The following is a 22,627-nucleotide window of genomic DNA, read 5'->3' as shown; positions in this document are numbered from 1 at the left end:
CTCTGCTTCCCAAACTCTTGCGATCATCCAAAGGTATGGTTTTTCTTCTCCCTGGCCCCTTTTTGGTCATCTTTACCGATTGCATTTATCATTCTGGTTATCATGCATTCATCTTCTCTATTTCCCTCTCTCGAACCCGCGCTAGGGTTTTTCATGCCCTCGCTCTGGCTTCTGCTTCTTCTTCTTTCTCTTTTCACCTGGGCATCTCCTTCTCCTTTCCCCTCTCTGTTTTCACCGAAACATTCATCATTCCTTCTTCTCCCATTCATTCTGACTTTTTCGTTTTTCCTCCATTTGCAGCTATCTCACGATGGCTCGCTTGAAACAAACTGCGCGCATCATTGCCTCTTCTTCTGGTGCACAGCCTTCAGCGAGTGCGCCAGCTCCACCACCGCCTGTGGCTACCTCCTACCACGACAATGCCAGGGTCTACGAATGGGCTCCCCTGGCATTGCTCGCTGAAACCTCCACTCTACTGCCCGAGGGCCATCTCAAGTCCCTGCTAAGTCGCAACCCCGATGAGCCTTCCTGCTCCATCGACAGGGAGAATGACTTCAACATCCAAATCCGCATTCCTCCCCGAGGAATGCCTATCTGCGCGGATGACAAGGCCACCAATGGGGTGCCCTTCGTCTTCATCTACTCCGCTATTTTCAAGAGGTTGAAGCTGCGCCTCCCTTTCACTTTCTTCGAAAAGGAGCTGATGATGGAGTTAAACGTCGCGCCTTGCCAACTCCATCCAAATGCCTGGGCCTTCATCCGGGCGTTTCAGATCCTCTGCAGCTATTTCGGGCACAATGCCTCTGTGGACGTGTTCCTCTACTTCTTCGAAGCGAAGAACCTTGGGGACAGGTCCTGCGTCAGCCTGAACGGGGTTGCTGGACGGGTGCTACTGGGCCTGTACCAGCAATCCTTCAAAGATTGGAAGGGCAGATTCTACATGATATCTGCTACCCCTCAAAGTCCAAATCTGCTCGAGGGGTACCCCCTCTACTGGGTTCCTGGAGTTGAATTCAAGAAATCCAGGGGCCTTGAAGCTATGGCTCCCTATGAGCGCGAGCTGTGTGGGCTGCTCCTGGGGGCCAAGTACAATTCTGCTCGTCTCATCAAAGACGAGTTCGATGTGGTGGCCTTAAAAAAGTATATAGGTAGCTCTTCATTCTCCTCTTAGGATACCTGCACCTTTTCATGCATGCTTTTATGTGTTTTTTAACTTACTTGCATACCTTGGTCAACCAACCCCTCCTTTTCTCGTCTATGCAGACTCAATGACGGGGAAAGACAGGAAGCTGGCCTTGCTGGAGCTTGCCAAACGTAGGGGAGCCAAGGGCACTGGCTCCTCTTCTTCTACAACTGAGCCCATTGCAGCCCCTCCACTCTCGGTCGCGCCAGCTGAAGGCCCCGAGCAAGGGAAGAAGAGGAAAAGGCTGGTGAAGGCTTCCACTTCAACTGCTGCTGCTGCTGCTTCAACTGAAGAGGAGAGCTCAGGCTCTCCTCTTGTGCACCGCCAGAGGAAGAGAGCAGCAGTTGAGGGGGCCTCATCTCTCCAGCCTGGAGAGATTGAGGTGGTGGAAGTAGAGGAAGGGTCTTCCCCTCCTCCCTGCGCTCAAACTGCCTCAGAGCCCATCAACCTTCCTTCTCCAAGCCAGCAGCTGCCTCCAACTACCAAACTGTCATCTTCCCCCCCAGCAGGCCAATCACCTGGTCCATCCGCTCATCCTGCTGGGGGTGCTTCTGCCCAAACTGGGGGTGCACCACCACCACTGCTGCCAATCCCTACCGCCACTGCTGAATGTGGTGGGTCTAGCTCGCGCCCAAGCGCTTCTGGGGCCACCCACGAGAATTTCAGCAGGGTCATCACCCTAGTTCGACAGCTCATAAGTAACCGGGAGCTCGTCGAGTGGAATGGTGATGAGGTTGACATGCACCTGGCAAGGCAGGTGGTGCTCTCTCTGGAATTCTCCACCCAGCATCGCAAACAAATAGCCCTGGAGAAGAGGGTGAAGGAGCTTGAGCACAACAAGGAGTCACTGCGAAGTGACTTCGAAGCTGCTCAAGGGTCCGTTGAACTGATGCGAGGCATGGTGGAGAAGGCTAGGAGGGAATACCTAGCGCAGGTCCAAGAGACCATCAAGACGGAGATCTTGATGGGGCAGATGGTGAGCTCTTTGGACTGCGAGGTGGTGGAGCTTAAGGCCGAGACTTCCTCCCTGCGCCAACAGAACACTCAGCTATTGGGGGAGCTCGAGTCCACCAAAGAAGCAGCTGCTGCTGGGGAGAAGAGACTTGAGGAGGTGGTGGGCAAACTGTCTGAAGTTGCCTCCTCCCTTGCTGCCGTCACCACTGAGAGAGATGCTGCGGAGGCTTCAAAGCAAGAACTGGAGGTGGAGAAGGCTGATTTGATGAACGTGGGTGCTGATGCCCTTACAGATGGATTCGAGCTAGCACTCGAGCAAATCAGATGCGTTCTCCCATACCTGCACCTCTCGCAGTTCAGCATCTACCATGAAGTGGTGGATGGAAAGCTCATCCCTCCTGCCCCTTAAACCTTTCTCTTCTCTGTAAATTTAACTTCTGCACAATTTTTCTTTGCACTTTGGAATTGTATAAGACTTGGCTATGAATGTAATATCTCAATGCTTCTTTCTTGCGTAAGTTTCTTCTTTTGCATTTTCTTTGAACTTCACTTATCTTTATGTGCGCGACTAGCTAGCTTAGGTTCAGCGCGATCTTGGGCTTTACCTTTCCTTTCGCACACGACTAAGTGTTAACCAGCTTAGGCTTAGCGCGATCTTGAGCTTCGTCTTTCACTTTGCGCACGACTAAGTGTTAACCAGCTTAGGCTTAGCGCGATCTGCTTCTCTTATTCTTTCGCTTCTACTTGATCACGACTGGCTATTCTCTCAACTTGATGTTTAACAGTCCTCGTGCGCTGCTTTGCACCACTAGCCAATTACTGACGACTCATCAGTGATCGTTCTTTAGTCTTTACTTAGCTTTCTCTGTCGCTCTAGCGCTAAGTGCATAGAGGACTTTGACACCGATCGTTCAAGGTGATGCCTCGTCTTGGGGAAAGAAAAGTGTTTCTCGCTAACCCCTCTTACTTTCCCCAAGGTCATCACCTTTTGGCGGGTTGAGTCGCTCATTCCCTGCCTCACTCCTGGGGTGAGAAGGGTTTCGGACTAAGAGTCTTACTGGGCCAATATTGGTGTATGCCAAGTGGGTAAGGACGTTTTGTCAAAACCTTTCCTTTCCCTCCCTTGGTCTTACTAGCACCCCTGGCTTTTCAAACCTTTAACTGCTTGCGCTCACACCTGGGGTGAGGAAGACTTAGATCGGTGCCAGTACTTGCGCCTAGGGCAAGTAGGGCCTAACCAATCACCTGCACTTGCACCTGGGGCAAGGAGGATTTTAACTTTAATACTTGAGCACACTTGATATGCTGGAAATTTTTCTTTAATTGGGTGGCCTCGTTAAAAACCCTCTTTAGGGAAAAGAGTGCCCCCTTGTCTGTTCAACTGTTTCCACCACATACAAAGCATGTGTCTTTTAGCGCGAGAACGTCATTGCTGTACAACTTTAACTGAAATAAAATTTTAAATGGGTGGCGTTCCACGTTCTGGGGATTGCTCCTCCTTCCAAAGTCTCTAGGCGATAGGCTCCGTTCTCTAATGTCTCCACCACTCTGTACGGGCCTGTCCACTTTGGGGATAACTTGTTCTGCATGTCATTCTGATGCGCCTTTCTCATCACCAGATCACCTTCCTGGAAGCGCCTGGGCCTCACTTTAGAGTTGTGTCTCCGCTCTACTCTTCTCTTCACAGCTTCAGCACTGACTCTGGCCTCTTCTCGCACTTCGTCTAGCAGATCCAGATTCACCTTACGCTCTTCATTGGACTCTTCAGCAACGAAGTTCAAGAATCTGGGGGAGCTCTCCTGTATCTCCACAGGAATCATGGCGTCTGTCCCATAGACAAGGCTGAAGGGTGTCTCATGGGTGCTGGACTGTGGGGTGGTGTGATAAGACCATACAATTCTGGGGACCTCCTCTGCCCAGCCTCCTTTGGCCTTGTCTAGTCTTCGCTTCAGCCCCCTGAGCAGCACTCGGTTTGCTGACTCCACCTGCCCATTGGTTTGTGGGTGCTCCACTGATGCGAAGACCTGTTGTATCTTTAACTCTTCACACATCTTCCTCAGCTGATGACTTGTGAACTGGGTGCCATTGTCGGAAACCAGCCTCTTGGGTATTCCGAAGCGGCAGACAATGTTCTTCCAGACGAAGTGTTCAACTTTTTGTGCGGTGATGTGTGCGACTGGCTCTGCCTCCACCCACTTGGTGAAATACTCGATGGCCACGATGAGGAACTTCATCTGCCTTGTCGCCAAGGGAAAGGGTCCTAGGATGTCAATCCCCCATGTATGGAATGGCCACGGGCTATGGATGGACCTCAACTCCTCAGGGGGTGCCTTGTGCCAGTCTGCATGCAGTTGACACTATTTGCATCGCTGAGCAAACCTTATGCAATCTTCCTTCAGCTTTGGCCAGTAGTACCCCGCGCGGAGTACTCTGCCTGCCAAAGCGCGACCACCTACGTGGCTTCCGCACACCCCCTCGTGCAGCTCAGACATGAGCCTGGTGCATTGCTCGCCGTGTACACAGATCTGCACAGGGTGAGAGAATCCAAATCTAAATAGGCTTCCATCTATGAAAGTAAACTTACTTGAACCCTTCTTTATTCTTTTTGCCTCTGCCAGATCGAGCGGGAGTACACCATCTTCTAAGTATAGCTGGTATGGCGTCATCCAGGTGTCGGGTTCCTTCTCCGCATGGACCTCCATCGACTCATCGGTCTTTGAGGGTCGCGATCTCACCCTCGGTGCTCTTAGCGTTTCTTGGGTCAACGACCGATGACCGATCGTTAGACGCTCCATTGACTTGCATACATGAAGCACCTGGTTGTCTGATACGAACGCGCGCGGCACCTTCAGGGTCTCCTGAATGACGGTCCTCTGCTTCCCCCCCTTGCCTGAGCTGGCCAGCTTAGCAAGCAGGTCTGCTCGGGCATTTTGCTCTCTTGGCACGTGCACTAACTCAAACTCGGCGAAGGACGTCTTCAGGAGCTGCACATACTCCAGGTAGGCTGCCATCTGGGGATCCTTTGCTTGGAACTCCCCCGTAACCTGCCCGGTGACCAGTAACGAATCGCTCTTGGCCAGCAGATTTCTTGCTCCCATTTCTCTTGCTAGCAACATTCCTGCGATCAGGGCCTCATACTCCGCCTGATTGTTGCTAGCTTTGAAGGCAAAGCGGAGGGACTGCTCGATCAGTACCCCATTTGGTCCTTCCAGGATGACTCCAGCGCCGCTTCCCTGCTGATTAGAGGAGCCATCCACCGATAACACCCATCGGAAATCTAGCCCTTCTGCAGGTGTCGCGATTGACGATAGCTCGACTACAAAGTCCGCGAACACCTACCCCTTGATCGGTCCTCGAGGCTCGTACTGAATATCAAATTCTGACAATTCTACTGCCCATTTGACCATCCTGCCTGCTACATCAGGTTTCTTCAATACGTTCTGGATAGGCAGATCAGTCATTACCACCACTGTGAAGCTGTGGAAGTAATGCCTGAGTCTTCTGGCTGAAAACACCACCGCCAGAGCAGCCTTCTCGAGGGCTTGGTACCTCGTTTCAGGGCCTTGCAGCACTTTACTCACGAAGTAAACAGGCCTCTGGGCCTGGCTCTGCTCTTGCACCAGGACCGAGCTGACTGCTCTCTCCGTCACAGCAAAATATAGACGAAGAGGGATGCCTACCTGGGGTTTTCGCAAGACTGGTGGGCTCGCCAGGTACCCCTTTAACTTGATGAAGGCCTCCTCGCACTCCTGTGTCCAGAGAAATCTGCTGTTGCGTTTGAGACACTGGAAGTATGGGTGACCTTTCTCCCCTCCAGCGGACATAAACCGGGACAGAGCTGCCAAGCGACCGGTGAGCTGCTGCACCTCCTTCACCGTCGTTGGGCTCCTCATTGCCACGATCGCCGCACACTTCTCCGGATTAGCTTCGATTCCCCGCTCTGTCAAGAGGAAGCCCAAGAACTTCCCAGCCTCCACACCGAAAATGCATTTCTCAGGGTTGAGCTTCAGCCTGTACTTGGCAATGGTGGTGAATAGCTCTTCCAGATCAGCTGCATGATGCTTCTTCTCTTGGGACGTAACCACCATGTCATCTACATAGGCGTGTACGTTCCTTCCCAGCATGGGCGAGAGCACCCTATCCATGAGCCGCTGGTAGGTAGCCCCCGCATTCTTTAACCCAAATGGCATGACCTTGTAGCAATAGCAAGACTGTTCCGTCATAAACGCAGTCTTGCATTCGTCCATTGGGTGCATCCTGATCTGGTTATACCCCGAGAAAGCGTCCAAGAAGCTGAGTAGCTTTCCCCCCGAGGCGCTATCAACTAGAGCATCTATACTGGGTAAGGGGTAAGAATCCTTGGGGCACGCCTTGTTGAGGTCAGTGAAGTCCACGCACATTCTCCACTTGCCGCTTGCCTTTTGAACCAGTACCACATTCGCTAGCCACTCGGGGTACTGGATTTCTCTGATGTGCCCTGCGGCAAGGAGCTTCTGCGCTTCGTCGTGGATCACCTTCCTCTTTTCCTCGTTGAATTTCCTTCGCCTCTGTCGCACAGGTCGAACCATGGGGTCCATCGACAGACGATGGCAGAGGAAATCGGGGTCGATTCCTGGCATGTCGGATGCTGACCATGCGAAGGCATTCATGTGCTTCTCAATCACACCCATGATCAGCCTTCACTCTTCTTCAACGAGGGATCCCCCTAACTTGAACTTTCTTCCCCCGACGTCCACTTCGACATGAGACGCTTAAACCCTCAAAAGCCCTAGAATGAAAAAACGCATGAGTACAAAAATAGGAAAAACCTTAAATCGGTGCCTGAATATACGGTGAATTCCGACAATGTATCAAGATAAGCATTAACCATAAAAAGAAGATATGTTTTACAAAATTACTTTAAAATATGGTTAAAAATTGAAAAAAGGTAAAACCATAAATACTAAAAAAAAATAATCAATAAGCCAAAGATTAAAAACAAAGATTAACCAGAAAAAGGAAAGGTCTTTGAGAAACATTGAAATACGGTTCAAAAATCGATTTAAAGTGGATACCCTAGATAGTCAAAAATCAAAATGACTCCATTCACAATTAAACCCTAAAAAACCCTATAATGAAGAAAGCAATGCGTAAAACAGAAGGAAAATATGTTACCTTGGTGCTTGAACATACAGGGGATTTAGTTTCACAAAGATGGAAATGAAGAAAAAACTATGGGAATAGTAGTGGCTGTGAAAGAATATAGAAAGCCAAAATGAGATAACGATTAAAAAACAAAGATTAACAATAATAAAGGAAAGGTCTTTGAGAAAAAAAAAACATTGAAATACGATTCAAAATCGATTAAAAGTGGAAACCATGGTTACTAAAAAACAAAATCACTCCATTCACGATTTAAACCTCAAAAACCCTACAATGAAAAATCCAATGCGTAAAAAAAATGAAAAATGAAAAGATCTTACCTCAGTTCTTGAACATACAGGGGATTTAGTTTCAGAAAGATGGAAATGAAAAAAAAACTATGTGAAGCGGAGGGTGTGAAAGAAAATAGAAAGGCAAAATGAAATGAGAAACAAACAAAATGAGTGACAAAGAGCAGAGAGAGATAAAGCAAAAAAAAAGGTGCGTCGGAAGAAATGAAAGAGAGAGAAAGGTAAAAAGTAACAAAAAAGAGGGACACGCGGAGAAGGAATTCAAAATAAGAAATGGGACACATGTAGACAGTAGAGAGTGCCACTTGTCACGCACTGAATGTATTTGGGATTCCTATTTTTGGTAAAATTTGCATTGTTTGAATTTTGATTTATTTTGAATTTTTTTCTAGTGTTTCCATTTATCAAAAGTTACCATGAGAGTCCTCTCTATATGTATTATAGATAGATGGAAGGTATACCAACCCTAGCTCCTCTCATTGTAACTGTGTTATTAATTAATAGCTTTCCAAACCCAAAAGCATGTTTCATACAAAGAGGTGAGAGTGAAAAATTGCGAAAATATTAAATTATTTTTATAAAATTTTATAAATAATTTAATTGATGTAACACAAAAAATAATATTTTAATTAATTAAAATATTATTTTGTCATTATATTTATGAATTTGAAATAATTTGAAATAATTTGAAATAATTTGAAATAATTTATTATAAATTATTTATATTTACTATTGGTTTGAACGTTATTTCTAACATTATTATTATTACGACCCATGAACTAATTTAAAATAAATAAATTATTTAACAGTACCTATATATGTAAAAATATAAAAAAAAATGAATATTGTTCTCGCCGGTTGACATCGGTTGGACTGAATGGAAAGTTTCGCTTTTGGTTTGTCTCCTCTTGGGACACTGGAACAACGCTCCACTGAGACAGATGGGGCTCTACCTATTGATCACACTCCGAAGATCAAGTCAGTGAGAGCATACAAAATAAGTAATCAGTTTTAGTCTTAAGTATTTAGAAATAGCATACTTTTACCGGGGGTCTCAAGCCCCTTTTACAGATTTCCCTTCAACAACTTCTACTAATGAGATCATAATCTCAACAAAAAAGCATATAATCGTAACAGAAAAACCACTTGTTTACGTGCACCACTTATCTTCGGGTGCTAACAACAGGAAAATGTTTTGTTTACACGTGCACCATTATTCTCGGGTGCTAACAACATTATTCTCAACAACTTTTATTTGCATTTTAATTAGCGTATGTGTTATAAACAAACAAAACATTTATTCTATTTTAACTATCTTTTTGAGTTGTCTTACCAACGCGTGGGTCGAGCTCATGGCCCACCCTTTAAGACTAGGTTGGCCCAAAACCGAGTTGACCTCAACTAGGCGAAGAGGCTTACAAGCACTTAGCGGCTGAAATAACGTTTTCCCCAACGAGTAGGTGAGGTGTGGTTATCGAAGCGCTCCCTAACGAGACGTCTCACCACACTAAATCTGAGGCATCCACGTGGCATATGCATCAACGGCTAGGAAGCGCTGCCGCTTCATTGCCCTCTTTAAACACTAAAAACCCATTTCTCCTCTCTTACTCTTCACGTAAACTTCATACTTCAGAAACTCTTGCGCTCTCAAACCTCTTCTGCAACAAAAAGCTTCATTCACTCTTCTTCTTTCCAATCAGCTATCACACCATGTATTTTCCTTTCACTAATCTCTATTATCGAATACTCATTCTCCTTACCGATTGCATTTTCTGAATTGATATTTTCTTTTGATTCGCCTTCTTTGTCTGAACTGTTATTTCCTTTGGACTCATTTTCTCTACCCTGAACTGTTGTATCTTGTTTGTGTTTGTGCTTGTGTGCTAGTTATCAACATTGTATTTGTTTGACAAATAATTGTTTGATGAAGAAAATCTTTTTGAAGAATGATGCATTGTAATTCATGGTCCTTATTAGGTTAGAGGTTGTGTAAACATTCCTTTTGCACTATGATCTAACTCATATCTCACAACCAAGATGATGAGCTCAAGCACAAGGATTTCTAACAAAATTTTCTCAAATCTGTTTTAAGTTTTTCAAAATTAGTTTACTACACAAAATATAAATTTGATGTTTTATAAAACAATAGATTCTTTTTGTACTGGTGCAAATCTGATAAGCCTTTTCAAAAATTTCTTTTGGGACCAAAATCAATTTAGCTCATTGTTACCGTTATAAACTGATATGAAAGTAGTTATGTAACCACCAGCTTATTGCAATTTTCAAAGTAGATATGTTTTCGTGTTGTTCTTCAAGTTCTCCATATTGTCTTGTTGTTTTTTACATTTTAATTTGATTTAGGTGCTGTTTGTAGAAATCCAATCGGTGCATTGTGTTCAAATTGTTCTTGAGCTTCTAATTTTCAAATTTGTGTAGGAATCCATATAGAATTGTGTTGTTGTTTTGTTTTTAGTTTATTTGAGTCTTATTTGCAATTATAATCGGTTCATATTGTGTGTCTTGAGTAATTTTAATTTTTGAATCCAATTGTGTTTTGTCTAAGTCATGTTTCTCCTAAATTGTCATCAATTCCATGTAGTGTTGTTTTTTATAATTTTGGTTTCTTGATTTGATTTGAGTCCAGTTTTATTCTGAGTTTGTTTGATCCTTTGGTGCATTTTTTTTTAGTTTTGAGTTCATATTTGTGTCTTAGATCCATACAAATTCATATACATCCATTCCATTGTGTTTTTGAAGTTCTTTAATCTGTTTTTAATTCCAGAATTAGGATTACTCTGTTTTTCAAATTATGTGCTGACTGTTTTTTATTATGAAATTAAAATACGTTGAAGAAAAATTATGAAAATCTGGAGCTATACAGATTGATGTATTAGAAAATCAATAGAAAAAGAATCGCATCAAAAGACAAAATAGAAAAAATGATAAATCAAACAAAAAAAGTGTACATCCTGGCACCAAAAGAAACGGTAATTTGACAAGAATTTTGAACAATTTATCACAATTATTTGGTGCATAATTTTGGTGTTATTCTAGCGCCAAAAGTTTGCTAAGACCTTGAATTGTTTGTGGTTCAAATTTCAGAATCAGATTTCAAATAGGCAGCTCATCATAAATTTTATAAGTCACGCTTTTTGTACCTAAAAATTTTCAGTAGTACTGTTTTGGTTTTTTTTTAATCAATTCTAGTGTCATTCTCTAGGTTCAATTTGTGTGCCACCTTTTGTTGAGTGCCTATTTGATTTCTTGTTAAATTTATTCAATATTCCTTCTAGTTGTGTCCTATAAATCAATCCATTTGCTGTTGTCCTATTTTTAAATTTGAATTGTTCATTGCTTTCATTTCTTGACCTCTAATTGTTGGTGAACAAAATTCAAATTGGTGCTTGTTAAGTTGGAATTAACCTTGTGGTGAGTCCATCCCTACTTAGTTGGTACTGTTTTGAAGATTTTAATTGGCTAACCATAAGTGGTTAAGGCAAGGAGCTGCAGCAAGTATAAATCCAAACACATACACATTGTAGAACACATAAAGGAAGATCAACCACAAGCCAAGGAGTGCATAGTTTAGGAAATCTGGATTTTATTTTGTGTAATTCAATTTCTTTTGTATTTCCTTTGAGTTTTAATTGCATTCAATGGCTCTAAGTGTCTAGAAGCCTCACCTTAGGAATCATCTAGTTTAAAGCTTTTTAGTTAGCAATCTTTAATTTGTGCTTAGTAATTGTTTTGCTTTAATTACTTGTTTTGTATTGTTAATTGCTTTGCATTGTTTTCTTTGTATAAAATTGTGTTTTCATTCTACTTGTGACTCACGTAGTTTACTTAGATAAAGGTGTGAGACAAGTTTTGAGGGATAGTTTTTGGCAAAGAAAGACTTGGTACTTAAGAAGTCCTAGTGACTCACCTCTCTTTCCTGGAAAGCTACCTTCACTACTATCCTTATCTTTTTTGAGGTAAAATACTTAGGACACAAGTCTTTAACCATGTCTTTTCCATCTCGCAATTCTAGTGAAAGTGATATGACAATTCTTAAAAACCTTGCGGAAAAAGTTGCCCAAGATGTTCAAGCACTTTTATTTAGACAATTGCATCATGAGACTCAATTTGTTCAAATACAAGATGATTTGAAAATGGTTAAAGATGAATACACTAAAACCAAAAAGAGTTCACATCCATCTAGCTCTAGGGGTAATGAATCATATGGGGAACAAAGCCTTAGAATTAACGAATACTATCAACCATCCCCTAGTAAAGCTAGAAAGGAAAGAAAAGAAAACCCAAAGGAGGTTAGGGTAGAGCTACCTCATTTCTATGGAAAAGAAAATGTTGAAACATATCTAGATTGGGAAATGAAGGTAGAACATTTGTTTGCTTTCCATAAAGTAAGTGAGGAAAGAAAGGTACCCTTAGCCACCTTAAGTTTTCAAGGAAATGTTATGTATTGGTGGACTGCCCTTGAGAGAGAAAGACGCCTTCATAAGGACCCTCCCATTACATATTGGAATGACCTTAGGGGAGCCTTAAGACGCCGCCATATTCCCTCCTACTACAATAGGAAGTCAATGGACAAACTCTAAGGACTTCATCAAAAAAATCTAAGTGTAGAAGAATATTGGCAAAAGATGGTGTTATATATAAAAAGGGCAGGGATTAACGAAGACAATCATACCACCATATCTAGGTTTTTAAGTGGTCTCAAACTTGAGATAAGAAACAAAGTTGAACTTTTACCCTATAGAGATTTAAATGACTTGATTCAACTTAGCATTAAAGTTGAAAAACAAATTTTGAGAAAACAATCAAGTCAAAAACAAAGTTCATACTTTGTATCTTATGACAAGGATGAGTTCCAAAGGGGGGAAGAACATATAAAAGAAACATCTCTAGAACTTTCCCAAAACCTATCCAAGCATATCTCACACACTCTCGCTAGAATAATTCAATGTTTAGAATATCTTGGTAAGAGTCATTTAGCATCTCATTGTTCCAATGAAAGATCTATGATCTTAAGGAACAATGCTAACAATAGTAGCCAAGAAAAAGACCCTAGTGAGAGTGAAAAAAATGAGAAGAAGAAGAAGAAGAAAGAAATAGAAAAGTCAAGTGTGGGGTTGTTTGAAAAAGAAGAAGAGGGATCTACAAAGAATGAGGAATATCTTACAACACCCCTTACAAGCATAGTAAAAATAGAATCTTTAAAGAGGGATTGCATAGGTAAATATGTAGTAGTTTATGATTACCTAAGCCACCTTAGGGAAGTTTTCTTAGTGTTTAGGGTTAATAGTTTGTTTGCTAATAGTGATAAATGTACTTTCTATGTTGATAGTGTAGTGTCTTTGGGTTTTATAGCTAACAAAAATGGGGTACATGTTGACCCCAAGAAAATCAAAGCCATCCAAGAATGGCCAACACAACAAAATGTAGGAGATGTTAGGAGTTTTCATGGTCTAGCAAGTTTTCATGGTCTAGCTTCACCAGTCAATGAGTTAGTGAAGAAAGACACTCCATTTTGTTGGATGGAGAAGCATGAGCAAGCCTTTCAAAGGTTGAAAGCTCAACTCACCAATGCACCCATTCTAGCTTTACCAAACTTTGTAAAAACTTTTGAGCTAGAGTGTGATGCATTGGGAGTAGGAATATGTGTTGGGTTGTTGCAAGGTGGGCACCCAATTGCATATTTTATTGAAAAAAATCATGGTGCAACCCTCAACTACCCCATCTATAACAAAGAGCTCTATACACTTGTGAGGACCCTGCATGAGTCTTTAAAATCTTTAAAGATTCAACACAAGTTAAAAATACATACAAAGTGGATGGGATTTCTTGAGCAAATTCCATATGTTATCAAATAAAATAAGAAAAATACAAATATTATGGTGGATGCTCTATCAAGGAGACATGCCCTATTTTTAAAAATTGGAGCCCAAATTCTTGGATTTGATAACATACCTAAACTTTATAAAGAATATCAAGATTTTGCACCTACTTTTGCTAAGTACCAACATAGAGCACATAGAGGGTTTTATGTTTACGAGGGGTACTTATTTAAAGAAGAAAAACTTTGCATACCCCAAATAACACATGAAAAACTCCTTGTAAATGAGACACATGAATGAGGATTCATAAGTCATTTTGGAGTAGATAAAACTCTTGAGCTTTTGAAAGTAAAGAAAATTATGAACTCCTTCCTTAAGAAATCTTGTAAAAGTTGCCAAAAACAATAAAAAACAAGAGGAATGGCAACTTAAGAAAATTGAATTTTATACAACTGTTCAAACTAACACATTTGCTTTGTTTGACGATTCCCATAGTTGGACGTTTGATCCGGGAGGACGAGCATAGTTGTCAAAGCAAGAGGCTGCTATCCGAGATCGACCCTGTGGATTTGAGGATAGATTTTCTCAAGAAGGAGGAGATGATGGACACCATCCAGCCACACACATCCCTCTACTAATGACGAGGACGAAGTCTTGGATTTGAGGACAAATCCTTTTCAAGAGGGAGGGGATGATGGAAGGGGCCCCAACACCAATTCATTGAAAGACCACAAAAAATGTCAAATTAAGGCAACCACTAGAGTTATGGTCAAGAGGGTTCAAGAGGACGCATTTTACATGTCATAAACTCTAGTGTAGAATAGTTTTTACATTTTTGTCAAAAGTAGCATAGTTTAATTCTTTTGCATTTTTGTTGAAACATGCAAAGTGGTACCTAAAATGCTAACCTAAGTTTAATTAGAGTTTCCTACTCTTAATTAAACTTAGGTCCGACCCACATTTAGCCTAAGTGGAGCGTAAGGTTTTAGATCTCCTAACACATGGAAGAATTCTAGAACCTAACTCACATGTGCTGAATTTAGGCGCCACCTTCCCATGTGCCAACATTTGAAATTCCCTCCAATTCTCTTTTCATATTCAGCCCTCTCTTGCTATATATAGAGGAGCTTGGGTCATGTAAATGGAAGATTAATATACTTAGTGAATTGCTGTCAAATTGTGTCAATTTCACTTCTTGCCCAAAACCTCCTAGGTTAGGCTTTTAATCTACAAAAATTTTCCCTTTTCCAAGTAGAGTTGGCCTCGCCACTCTCAATCCCTACCTCTCATGCACCTTCAAGGTCACCACCACTCTTAGGAGAACCTTGCTTCATCTTCAATCCATGATGCTTCCGCCATTCACTAACAAAATCCGAAAAGCATGAAGGCACGTCTCCATCACTATTTATAGAAATATTTTGGAAGGTCAAAAGATGCAAAAACTCAACAATTGGATCTTTTAGCATCAAATGGTTCAGAATCAAGACCTTTCGAATCATTCTGAAAAGTTGTCATTAATGCGCACGAAGCTCAAGGATGAAAATGATTGCGTAAACAAAGATCATTAAACCCAATAAAGCAATCAAAAACAACTAAATTTTCCTTTAAGATCTTCGTCAAATGTTTTCCTGCATCATGGGGGCTAGTAAACTGGTATGTCGAAAGCTTGAGAGTTAACCGAGACCGAGAATCCAAAAGGTCAACAATTAATTGAGGAAAGGCTTATGTGGAAAAACAAGTACATATGTTACAAGAGTAAAAGTCACGTAAAATACAATAAATGAATTAATAAAATATCAAGGACAGAATTACAAAGTATAAGATTAATTAAAAAAATAAATAAAGGGATATAATCTGACAGGTCCAATAAGCCCATTAGTGAATAATATAAATAGATAACACGTTTAATTTTGTAGTTAGATTTTGAATGAATGATTAATGCATAAATACTGACTTAAACTTTGGAGAAATCCTGACTTAAACTTTGAAGAAATCCTGCAGATGCCACACCTCATACTTTTTATGCTGAAAGGTAATCTGAGTACCACAAGTTGCCGAGAAAGGAAGCTGACGGAGGATAGATCGAAGTGAAACAGAGCAGATAAAGGCGTAGGTAGTGGAAGTTGAAGTTGAAGATATAAATTGGGTAAGTCCACCAATAAATATATAAGAAGACAGTTTAGAAAATATACCTCTTTATTACGAAAGCATTAATAGTAAAAAACTTAGTACTAATAATTAGAAATTATAACACTGTTAACACTTAAGTCTTTTAAAATAAAGGATAAAAAATACCGTCCAAGAAAATCCTCAACTAAAACAAGTTTAGCTTCCAACAATATTTTAAATAAGATTGTTTTAAAAGAAATATACCAAGAATAAAAAATAAATAAGTGAAAAACTAAAGTGTGTATAGTCGAGCAATGAAGATTAAATATCAAATATAAATTAAAAAAATTGAAATTATTTAGAAAAGGCACGTCTATTACATATTAAAATAATCCTTATTTGAGATAAATAAGAGTATACAATAAAAAACAAAAACTCTTCTTTCAAACTCAAAATTACTAATTCGATTGAAATTTTATACAAATTCTACCATGTGTTAGATTATTTTATTAAACTATAGTTAGTTCTGATATTTTAAAAAAACACTCTTAAAAGAACATAAAATGAATAATTCTCTTATAAGTAAAAATTAATTCGTTGCTTAATTCCTAACAGGTTTTCGCAATTACTATTTTTGAAACTTATTATGGGTTGTTATGGAACATAGAACATTCTTTATCATTCTTAGAGAAAAACCTTATATAGAGGAGGACCCCACCATGTCCACTCAACAGACATCACCTATTTGTTCATATTCCTTTTTTTTTGTTTTCTATTTAGATTTCATTGTTCCGCCAAAGTAACACACATCTGACGAGTAAAATTGCATTTGGTGACGTGAAAAGTTTAAAATAGGGTAGTAGGGTAAAAAATAATATATTACACCGGGTTCTTAGTAACAATCGGTGTAATATATTACTTTTTACTCAGAATGGCTTATATTACACCGGTTAAGCCATTTAATCGGTGTAATATATGGCTCATATTCAAATACTTTTTTGAATTTTTTTTTCATGAAGAATGGGTGGTCATAAACGTTCCAGAAGTGACCACATACAGGCACACGAGTAACCAGTTTTGCGTGTGCCAGTACATGTGGAGGAACTTGTGGTTGGGTAACTCGTTCTGGTACGGTGGGTCAAGTTCTGCCATGAGTATAATATATGACCCATATTACAGTTAAGTCATCTAACCGGTGATATATATGGCCCGTATTAAAAAATCTTTTGAATTTTTTTCATGAAGAGTGAATGGCCATAAATGTCACAGAAGTGACCATTTGCAAGCACATTGGAAACCAGTTTTGTGTGTGCCAGTACATGTGAAGGAACTTGTGGATGGGTAACCATTTCTGATAGGGTGGGTGTCCAGTTCTGCCATGGGTGTAATATATAACCCATATTACACCATTTAAGTCATCTAACCAATTTAATATATGACCCATATTCAAAAACTTTTTGAATTTTATTTTTCATGAAGAGTGGGTGGCCTAAATGTTACAGAAGGGATCACTTACAAGCACACGGGTAACCAAATTTTCGTCAGCCAGTACATGTGGTTGGGTAACCAGTTCTGCTAGGGTGGGTGCCCAGTTCTGCCATGGGTAACCACGTCATTAGCCCAAAGGGTTTTAATGAAGAAATTGAAAGTGATTGAGGAGTAAGGTGAGTTTTTAATGTTGTAGGGGTGATGCAGAAGTAATTCGTGGCTCATTTGAGACAGTTGATACTGTGAAGAGTTGGTGGCCATAAACATAACACAGGTGACCACTTACACACAAGTAATCACTTTGGCTGTGATAGTAGGTTTGTAGGAAGTTGTGCCATATATTACACTTGTTGGGTCGAGTAACTGGTGTAATATATGGCTAGTTCTGATTGATTAGTAAAGCCAATGATGTTGAATACTTGAACAACAAACAAAGAAACAATGACGAACGCACAAGAAATACGTTTATGGTTTGTGCTTCGCTTGTTCTACTGTTTGGTTTGTGCTTCCTGCTACTTCTTTCTCCCTCCCTCTGATGAGGTCGCTGCTTCTTTCTCCCATTCGTTTGAAACTCTCCCACTTCTGCATCTGCACTCAAATGCTAAACTCTTACACTCTTATAAAATTGCCCTCAGTGCGACATCACTCCCATCAAAATTACAAAAAACCTCACTGGCACATCCTCACCCAATACCACGTTGGCAGTGTCAAATCTTTGTTAGTGAACAAAGAGCGTTAACAAAACATTTTCTTCCGCTAAAATGTTATTTACTTTATATATATCTATAAAAAAAATGGAAATCCTTATTTATTCTACATAATTTATATTCTTATTTTATGCTTACCAAATCAACTCATAATTCCCAAATACTTACTTTTTACTTTTCAAGTTTCTTGAATAGAGAGGTAGGAATATCTTCTTTTTAAATCACAAGAATCATTAAATCATTATTGATTATATACATGTTACATCTATATCTATATAGTAATGTTAACAATTAAATTATATAAAAACTAATATTAAAAATATACTTTCATAATTTAGTAATACTAAAAATTTTAATAAATTTTTAACATTCAAAAGTAAAATACATTATAATATTTAGATTTAAGGTTCAATAGTATATAATAATATTATTTTCAAAATAAGAAGTTTCTCAAAAAAATAAATACTTTATTTTTAATTTTGAGTAAAAAAGGTAAAATTAATTTAAATAATAATTTAAAATATAAAATTCGTTAGAACATTTGCAAACTAATTTTGGTAAGTTTTTCTGATTTTTTATTGATTTATTAATTTACAAATCAAATTAAACTCTAAGTTAATTTTATAATTTAAATAGATCAAATAAAAAATTAGTTTTTCTTACTACATTATTTCATACACGTCCTGTTTAAAATATATTTTTTTCTCTTTGGAATTTCAATCATCATGAGTTCAATTTTCAAGTATTTTCTTCTTCTGTGTAAGGAAAAAACTTTAAATTTTTGAAATTTAATGTCAATTTTAAAAGCCAGAACATATCATTATCCATAACTTTTAATTGCTGATTAAAAAAAAATAAAAATTATCCATAACTTTTATATTTGAAAATTTTCGGGAGTTTTTCTTTGTCGTGTATGAGATTAAGGGTTGATAGAATGTTTAACGTGAGTTTTAAACTACAAAATTGTATAAAGAAAGAGATAAAAACAAAGTTGTTCATTTTTCAAAAGACGTCACTTTTATTATTATTCAATACAAAACTATACACGTTTGAATTGGATTCTTGATACTTATCTATATCTTATATTTTAATTAAGTCTTTTACATTTGTTTGATTAAATTGATCTTTATGTTAATTTTTAACATTAAACAGTATCAGTCTTTATAGAAGTTATATCTTTTATAATCTGTCACATGTTACAAATTTTATTAAATTCATGTGATTAACTAATGGGTACCAATTTAGTCAAATAATTGTTTTAAAACTGAAGGGTGTATTATTTCAATTGGATTTGAAAGATTTTTTTATCAAGATTTTTTTTCTCAAGACTATCAATAATTTTTTTAAAAGGAGAGAAAAATACTTATATTTAATTGGGATTCTAAAAGATTAAAAAAAAATATAATATATATACAAAATCGTAAAAATTTCAAATGAATATTTTTACTAATTGAATTTTTATAAGTGTTGTATACAATTTTTATGTATAAATATTTTATAAAACAATTTCAGCCCAATATTTTTGTAATTCTATTAAAACTTCTCAGGAGATTAACACTAACAACAATAGATTTCTAAATGTTATATGTTTATTAATGTTTTTACCTCAAATCCGATAACATCATTAGGGTCAATCACCACATCTGATTGCATTGGTGGGTTAAGGGAGAACAATGTATATAAACTATTCTTGGCCTCGAATCTTAAGTGATGTGAGACTATATTGGGCGTACCGGAACAAGCCTCCACATACAAGGGCTAAGGAAACAAGTTTTCAATTCTCATAGATGGCGTCAATGTTCAGACCTCAATTTCATTGAGATAGCATCGCTAGGTGATAAGTGCCTAATTTCAATAATATTTCATATTAAAATATAGGCACTTATGAGTATTAATTGTTAAAATACATATAAAATAATCTCTAATTTATGAATTTATACATTTTTACACATTTTATGATCTTTATTTCAATAAGAGCAATTTATTCTCAAATTTGGTGTTAATTTCAGGTTTCTAGGGAAGAATGGAGATGACTGAGCTAAAAAGGAATAATATAAGTTATAAGGAGAAAGCTAGAAGACCCAAAAATGCACAAAAAGCATAAAAAGCCCAACTCAACAACAGAGCAACTCACTCAAACGAGCCCATTCTCGCTTGAGCGAGACTGCTCAGTGGCAACGTTAAAAATCGACGCCTTTCTCGCTTGAGCGAGCTCTATCTCGCATGAGCGAGAAAGCACCATAAACATTGGGCCATTTTATGTTTTAATCTACAAGCTCATAGCGTAATGCAGGAAGTCACCTAACCCTAGCAAATTAGGTTAAATATGGGGCTTGAGTCTCAACCTTAGTGTGGCAGATTGAGAGGAAAACATCATTGAGTGAATTGTAACCCAATTGGGAGAATAAGAAAGTGTGAGAAATATTAGAGGAAGCAGTCCTCAAAGAGAAACATTTTAGATCTTCTTTTCATGTCATCCCTGCTTGTAATAGTCATCATGTGTGGCTAGTTCTACTGATGAGAATCAACTAAAGGTGGCTTTTTATAATGAAGAACAAGATCATTCGCCTTCACATTTAAAGTTTTTCTTGTTAATCTTTGCAAAAGATAAAGCCCAAGCCCAAGCCCAAGCCCAAGAAGGCCAAAGCCCACAAAAGCCCAAAGACCATCCCATGAAGGGCAAGGCCAAGTTTTAAATAAATATTGTTTAGAAAGGTGCTTAGAGGGAAACATTAGAAACCTCTATTGTTAAAGCATCTTTTAGTCTTTAGTTAAGAGTCTTAGGGGGGGTGTATTAGTAGATAGGTGTAGGAGTAAATAAGGAGGTGCCAAAGTGAGAGAAAGGATCACACCTTCCTCATGCCTTGTTTTAGGCGCAAATTCTAGAAGCTTTTTGGGAGGGAGTTTTTTTTGAATTTGTGTAGCTTACATTTCAGCACCTTAGGCTATAAATAGAGGTGCTCTCTTTGTAAAATTCAGATTTGAATTTATCTAAAGAAACTATACTCAAAATTGGAGTGAGCATTTGGAGAGCTTTGAGCTTCTACTCTAGTCTTATCTTGAAGGACCATGGTTTCCTCAAGTGGCGGCTTCCACACTCATCTAGGAGCATCCATACTTCTAGTGGCGTGATCATCCAACCTATCTTCCATCTTCATGAGCATTCTCTTCTCCTTCCTTTCTTCTTCTTCAATTGTTCATGTTGCCTTGTGTTTTTGAGTTGTCTAGCTTTCGGTTTTTCTATTTTCAGCACCTATATTCTGTTTTGTTTTTAATTCTGTTCGGTTCTTTTGTTTAGTAGCTTAATTCTGTTCGGTTAATCTAGTTTCTATTCCTTTGTTGATTCAATTTGACAATATTTGGTTCATCCAAATGAGTTTGGGATTTGGTACTTGTTATTGGTGAGTTCTTGATCTTAGAACCATGATCCAACTTCTAAGAAAGTGCCTCTACATTTTCCAGCTCAAGGTGATTCCTCAAAGTGTCAAGAATCTTGTTCTATGTGGCTATTGGAATCACATCATCTACCCTTTGGGATTGGGAGTAATTTGTTCAAACTCCGATGTATTAAGGTGATATTTTAAATATAATATTTTGATTTTGATTGATTATTGGTATTATTGTTTGCTCCTAATGCAATTGATTTAGAATCTTAAATCTAACTGGAGAGTATTTTTATGGTTTTGACCTAAGCATTAATACTTAACATATTTGAGTGCTAGGAATAGACTTGAAATGTTAATTACTATTAATGTGTAATCATAAAGCTAAGTTGTTTTTATAAATATGCGAGGAATCGATATTTAGGAAACACCTTAAGAATTTTATATGCGAGGAATCGATATAAATGATTTTTATACGAGCATCAATGACAATCAGAAGAGGAAAATATTATAATGCTAATCAAAATACAAAAGAGTGAGAAAGATGAAACCCAATCCCTATTTTTCCAATTGAAGCAAAAACTCTTTAATTTGTTTTCTTGTTAATTCTTGCCATCATAACCATTTTTAAACCAACTTTTATTATTATGTTTTTATATTTAGTGAATCTTTTACTTGAATATAAAATTATTCCTTGTGGGTTCGATATCCATCCTTAGGGATACATTATTACTTCTGGCAATGCGTACACTTGCCGTAAAAAGTCATCAAGTTTTTTACATCGTTGTCGGGGAACAATTTAATTTTTGAGTATAATTTCCTAAATATTGTGAATACTTTTATTGTTTTGATTTATTTTTAATTGTGTTTAAAGTTTTACTGTTTTTATTTTTTTTAGATTGGTTATATTGTTTTTATTGTTTTAATTCTAATTTTGAAATTATTTGCTTTTATTTGTTCTATTTATTTCAAGATTTATTCTTTTTTTAGTTTAGATTCATGAATTTATTTACCTTTTTCTAGTCTCTTTTAATTGTGTTTAATTTTTATTTTTTTTAAAATATTTTGTCACTACTACTGAATCTTTCTGCTAACCCTTAAATTAGTTGTTTTTATATGATATTGAGAGGTCAAATTCCCAAAGACCAATTGTTATTTGAAGCAAAAATTGAAAGGACAGCTAAAAGAAATAGAAAGTTAAAAACAAAAGAGAAGCAAGGAGACACTAGAGAGGAATCTTGAACAACTTCTTCTTTTTCCACTCATATTTTTTCAAAAGGACAATAACATGACTGAAGAGAAAGCACCACCTCTTAGGAGGACACTTGGAGATTATGCCATGCATCAGGGGCCTAAAGATTTTTCTAGCATTACAAAACCTGCTACAAACAGGGCCTTGGAGATGAAACTCGCTTTCCTCACTCTCATTAGTACCCATCAATTCACAATGATGGATCATTAGGGTCCCCATACACACTTGGCTACATTTTATGAATTGGTGGGAACCATGGGTTTTAAGTCAAGTGATCTTGAG

Source organism: Phaseolus vulgaris, chromosome 8, assembly GCF_000499845.2.
Source record: "Phaseolus vulgaris cultivar G19833 chromosome 8, P. vulgaris v2.0, whole genome shotgun sequence".
Lineage (NCBI taxonomy): Eukaryota > Viridiplantae > Streptophyta > Magnoliopsida > Fabales > Fabaceae > Phaseolus > Phaseolus vulgaris.
Note: the sequence above shows the minus strand (reverse complement) of the source record.